General features: G+C 42.8%; 1 protein-coding gene and 1 long non-coding RNA gene across 2 annotated transcripts in view; one reads left to right on the forward strand and one right to left on the reverse strand.

The window, feature by feature from the left end:
* Nucleotides 1-909, reverse strand: part of LOC118381496 (beta-2 adrenergic receptor) — a 6,336-nt gene extending 5,427 nt beyond the window's left edge. The window contains exon 1 of the mRNA XM_035768439.2: nt 1-909. This exon is cut by the window's left edge and continues 1,635 nt beyond it. The gene's annotated coding sequence lies outside the window, so the exon portion shown is untranslated.
* A 127-nt stretch (nt 910-1,036) lies between these two features.
* Nucleotides 1,037-2,810, forward strand: LOC127913743 (uncharacterized). Its single transcript, XR_008086628.1, has 2 exons — nt 1,037-1,227; nt 1,291-2,810. It is a non-coding gene; the product is annotated as an uncharacterized LOC127913743 (long non-coding RNA).
* Nucleotides 2,811-5,745: the final 2,935 nt, after the last annotated feature.

Raw genomic sequence — 5,745 nt, forward strand, 5'->3', positions numbered from 1 at the left:
AAGCCAACTGACATTTACTCCTGAGGTGCTGACCTGTTGCACCCTCGACAACCACTGTGATTATTATTATTTGACCCTGCTGGTCATCTATGAACATTTGAACATCTTGGCCATGTTCTGTTATAATCGCCACCCGGCACAGCCAGAAGAGGACTGGCCACCCCTCATAGCCTGGTTCCTCTCAAGGTTTCTTTTTCCTAGCCACCGTGCTTCTACACCTGCATTGCTTGCTGTTTGGGGTTTTAGGCTGGGTTTCTGTACAGCACTTTGAGATATCAGCTGATGTAAGAAGAGTCTTTATAAATACATTTGATTTGATTTGATTTGCAATAGGCAGACCTGGCTCTCAAGAGAAGACAGGATATGTGGCCACTGACCACAAAATGTGGAAACCGACCATATTACCGTATGATACACAGTGAGCTCCAGAAGTATTGGGATAGTGACACATGTTGTTGTTGTTTTGGCTCTCTAGTCTAGCACTTTGGATTTGAAATTATACAATCACTATGAAGTTAGCTTCACAGTGATTGTCAGCTTTAATTTGACCTTGGTTTTGGGTTAACCGTTTAGAAATGACTGCACTTTTTATACATAGTCCACACATTTTAGGGGACCAACAGTATTCGGACAAATGTACTTATATTCGTTTTAACTTTCTCACCGTCACATGTTCCCATGTTCATAGCACACAATGACTACACATGCACACAATGACTACACATGCACACAATGACTACACATGCACACAATGACTACACATGCACACAATGACTACACATGCACACAAGCTTGTGACTACACATTTTTCAATGCATTTGCTGTTTGTTTTGGTTGTGTTTCAGATTATTTTGTGCCCAATAGAAAGGAATATATATATATATATATTTTACACTTCTACATGAATGTGAATGCTACCATGATCACAGAGAGTCCTAAATTAATCATGAAAAATGATGAGACAAAATTACAGATGCACAAATAGCATACCCCCCCCCCCCCAAAAAAAAAATGCTAACCTCCCCTGTTACTGTAATGGTGACCATGACTTGGGGGTATGATATAAAATGCTAACCTCCCCTGTTATTTTAATGGTGAGAGGTTACCATGACTTTGGGGTATGATATAAAATGCTAACCTCCCCTGTCATTGTGATGGTGAGAGGTTAGCATGACTTGTGGGTATGATATGAAATGCTAACCTCCCCTGTCATTGTAATGGTGAGAGGTTACCATGACTTTGGGGTATGATATAAAATGCTAACCTCCCCTGTCATTGTGATGGTGAGAGGTTAGCATGACTTGTGGGTATGATATGAAATGCTAACCTCCCCTGTCATTGTAATGGTGAGAGGTTAGCATGACTTGTGGGTATGATATGAAATGCTAACCTCCCCTGTCATTGTAATGGTGAGAGGTTAGCATGACTTGTGGGTATGATATGAAATGCTAACCTCCCCTGTCATTGTAATGGTGAGAGGTTAGCATGACTTGTGGGTATGATATGAAATGCTAACCTCCCCTGTTATTGTAATGGTGAGAGGTTAGCATGACTTGGGGGTATGATATTTGTGAGTCTGTAACTTTCTCACTGTCACAAACGTCATCAGGGTAATGACGGGACCAAGGTGCAGCGTGGTGAGCGTACGTTTTCCTTTATTTAGAATGTCACCAACAAAACAAGAAACACCAACGACGACCGTGCAGCTTACTAGGGCTATACAGGTCACTAACAAAGTCAACTACCCACAACATAGGTGGGGAAACAGGCTGCCTAAGTATGATTCCCAATCAGAGACAATGATAGACAGCTGCCCGTGATTGGGACCCACACTCGGCCAAACACAAAGAAATACAAAACATAGAATGCCCAGCCCACATCACACCCTGACCTCACCAAATAGAGAAATAAAATTACTCTCTAAGGTCAGGGCGCGACACTCACTCATCATTACTCGGAATTCATTCAGGATTATACACTTAATATTCATGAAACATGTTCCTATTTCAATCAAATATGACACCATAATCTGTGAAGGCTTTACTGTTTCCTGCTAGTTAGAGTTAATAGCCAGGCTAATACAGTATGTTACATACATAAGAGTTAGTTCTCCCAGCTGAGTGTAATTGGTTTGTAAGGTGATATAACCATGGAGGGGAGTTCATGAAATCTGTGTTATTTCTTCTCTCTGCCTGGTGTTATGAGTCCTACTGGTGATTTATGATGTGGTTTATCTTCTGGCCCAGCCTCAGAAGGACTTTTCCCACTGACGAACCTGAGTGTGTGTGTGTGTGTGGAGGTGCGCGCGGGGACGGGTCTTTGCCCATGTGTGTCCATGCGTGTGTGTGAGTGTGAATAAGGACTATTCCCAGTAACAACCCTCTGCCAACACTGCCACCAACTCTGCTGTTTGTTCTCTTTCCATGCAGAACAGCACAGGATTCCAGCTTGTTTCAATAGCAGGATCGGTCTCTGAAAAGCTGCATGTCTTAGGTGTACAATACCTTAATGGAAAAAAGATTCACTTTGGACCAAATAACGTGTGATCTGAGCTTTAGCTGTTCTTCCCACCCTGTCATGTGGAAATATTTAAGACAAGATCTTTGAATTCGAAATTTGCAGTATAAACTCAGTCTGAATATTACCCTACTTGAGGTCCTTGTATAGACAAATACGTGGAGGTTTCTCTTAGTTTTGTTCTTACTGCAATACGTCAGTATGTCATTCTTGTTTATAAAATGTCTAAAATAGCAACATGATCAATTCTAAATCTTATACTGTGTGCACTAAAGAGCTAAATTCAATTTCAAGTTACGTCTTTTGAAGGTCTCTCAAGCCTTGGTCATACTGCAGGTCTTAATGCTCATATCAGTTTTGTCCAAACAGGTTACAAGTGACCAAATCAGATGTGTGTGTTCGGACAGCAGTCATTTGCTGACATGGTTACAGTAGTTGTCGTAGTAACACCCCAGAACATTTTGGTTGTACTACACAGCTGATTCAAATTCTAACCACCTCACTATCAAGGTCTGTCTATAGAAATGTTTCAGAAGATATTTGCATGGCGAGGCTTCCTGTCAATGAAGACTACAAGGAAGAGCTTTTGATATGATACATGCAAACATTCAGACATGCAAAGATTCCTGGATAAACTCAACTGATAAAACCCTAGCAAGAGCACAGTAGTTTAGCCCACACATCACCGAACCCATATTTTACAAAGTACATTTACAGAGCACACATTGTCTTCTAAATATGACCTGTGGGAAAGATTTGAATGTGAAAGAAGAGGGATCTTGGTTATGATCAAGAGGTCTGGTTGTCTCAGAGAAGCAGTTCAATTATGATAAACCACTCTGGTGTATCAGTGGTTTCTCAGGTGCCAGTTGTAGTCTGCGGTCTGGTTCTGAGTTCTGGTTCTCAGTCCTTCTCCTTGTGAGTGTTGGCCTGCCTTTTCTCCAGCTCTGAACAGTGTCTCAGTGTAAAGAAAGTATCCAAATGACCATTAGTGTGTGTGTGTGCCTGCGTGTGTGTGTGTGTGTGTGTGTGCCTGCGTGTGTGTGTGTGTGCCTGAGTGTGTGTGTGTGTGTGCCTGCGTGTGTGTGTGTGCCTGAGTGTGTGTGTGTGTGTGTGCCTGCGTGTGTGTGTGTGTGTGTGTGTGCCTGCGTGTGTGCGTGTGTGTGTGTGTGCCTGCGTGTGTGTGTGTGTGTGTGTGTGTGCCTGCGTGTGTGTGTGTGTGTGTGTGTGTGTGCCTGCGTGTGTGTGTGTGTGTGTGTGTGCCTGCGTGTGTGTGTGTGTGCCTGAGTGTGTGTGTGTGTGTGCCTGCGTGTGTGTGTGTGTGTGTGTGTGCCTGCGTGTGTGCGTGTGTGTGTGTGTGCCTGCGTGTGTGTGTGTGTGCCTGAGTGTGTGTGTGTGTGTGTGCCTGCGTGTGTGCGTGTGTGTGTGTGTGCCTGCGTGTGTGTGTGTGCCTGCGTGTGTGCGTGTGTGTGTGTCTGCGTGTGTGTGTGTGTGTGTGTATGCCTGCGTGTGTGCATCTGTGTGCGAGTGTTTGTTCTCCAGTGTACGGCAGTGTTATCGGTTTTATTTGGCAGAGCACGAAACACACACACACACACACACACACACACACACACACACACACACACACACAGAGGCAGAGACATGCACCAAATAGATTATCCGTTAACTCTGTCAGGGCCGTAACACCCCTTCAACCCCTCATGCACCAAAGGAGACCAAAATCAATACTAGAATCAGTGAGAAAGACTTTCCACTAGAACACTTCTGAGTTCTGACACAAGTACACTCTGAGTGACAGGGAGACCAATAACCCATAACATATCAACCAGCCTAGCGTTCTGGGCTGGTGGTTCTTGGCTGTAGATCAGTGTCGAAGGTAACTCTACTGTGTGTGTCTCTGTCTGTGTGTGTGTGTGTGTGTGTCTGTCTGTGTGTGTGTGTGTGTGTCTGTATATGTCTGTGTGTGTCTGTGTGTGTGTGTGTGTGTGTGTGTCTGTCTCTGTATATGTCTGTGTGTGTGTGTGTGTGTGTATGAGAGAGAACATGCTGTCCCTTTTTGCCTTCCAGTGTCAAGCAGACTGTAACACTGATTACCACTTTTACCCTGTTAGAGCTCCACCATAGAAACAGCATGGTTAGAATAGATATACACTTTTACCCTGTTAGAGCTCCACCATAGAAACAGCATGGTTAGAATAGATATACACTTTTACCCTGTTAGAGCTCCACCATAGAAACAGCATGGTTAGAATAGATATACACTTTTACCCTGTTAGAACTCCACTATAGAAACAGCATGGTTAGAATAGATATACACTTTTACCCTGTTAGAGCTCCACCATAGAAACAGCATGGTTAGAATAGATATACACTTTTACCCTGTTAGAGCTCCACCATAGAAACAGCATGGTTAGAATAGATATACACTTTTACCCTGTTAGAGCTCCACCATAGAAACAGCATGGTTAGAATAGATATACACTCTTACCCTGTTAGAGCTCCACCATAGAAACAGCATGGTTAGAATAGATATACACTTTTACCCTGTTAGAACTCCACCATAGAAACAGCATGGTTAGAATAGATATACACTTTTACCCTGTTAGAGCTCCACCATAGAAACAGCATGGCTAGAATAGATATACACTTTTACCCTGTTAGAGCTCCACCATAGAAACAGCATGGTTAGAATAGATATACACTTTTACCCTGTTAGAACTCCACCATAGAAACAGCATGGTTAGAATAGATATACACTTTTACCCTGTTAGAGCTCCACCATAGAAACAGCATGGCTAGAATAGATATACACTTTTACCCTGTTAGAGCTCCACCATAGAAACAGCATGGTTAGAATAGATATACACTTTTACCCTGTTAGAACTCCACCATAGAAACAGCATGGTTAGAATAGATATACACTTTTACCCTGTTAGAGCTCCACCATAGAAACAGCATGGCTAGAATAGATATACACTTTTACCCTGTTAGAGCTCCACCATAGAAACAGCATGGTTAGAATAGATATACACTCTTACCCTGTTAGAGCTCCACCATAGAAACAGCATGGTTAGAATAGATATACACTTTTACCCTGTTAGAGCTCCACCATAGAAACAGCATGGTTAGAATAGATATACACTCTTACCCTGTTAGAGCTCCACCATAGAAACAGCATGGTTAGAATAGATATACACTTTTACCCTGTTAGAGCTCCACCATAGA

The sequence above is a fragment of the Oncorhynchus keta genome, chromosome 30, assembly GCF_023373465.1.
Source record: "Oncorhynchus keta strain PuntledgeMale-10-30-2019 chromosome 30, Oket_V2, whole genome shotgun sequence".
Taxonomy (NCBI): domain Eukaryota; kingdom Metazoa; phylum Chordata; class Actinopteri; order Salmoniformes; family Salmonidae; genus Oncorhynchus; species Oncorhynchus keta.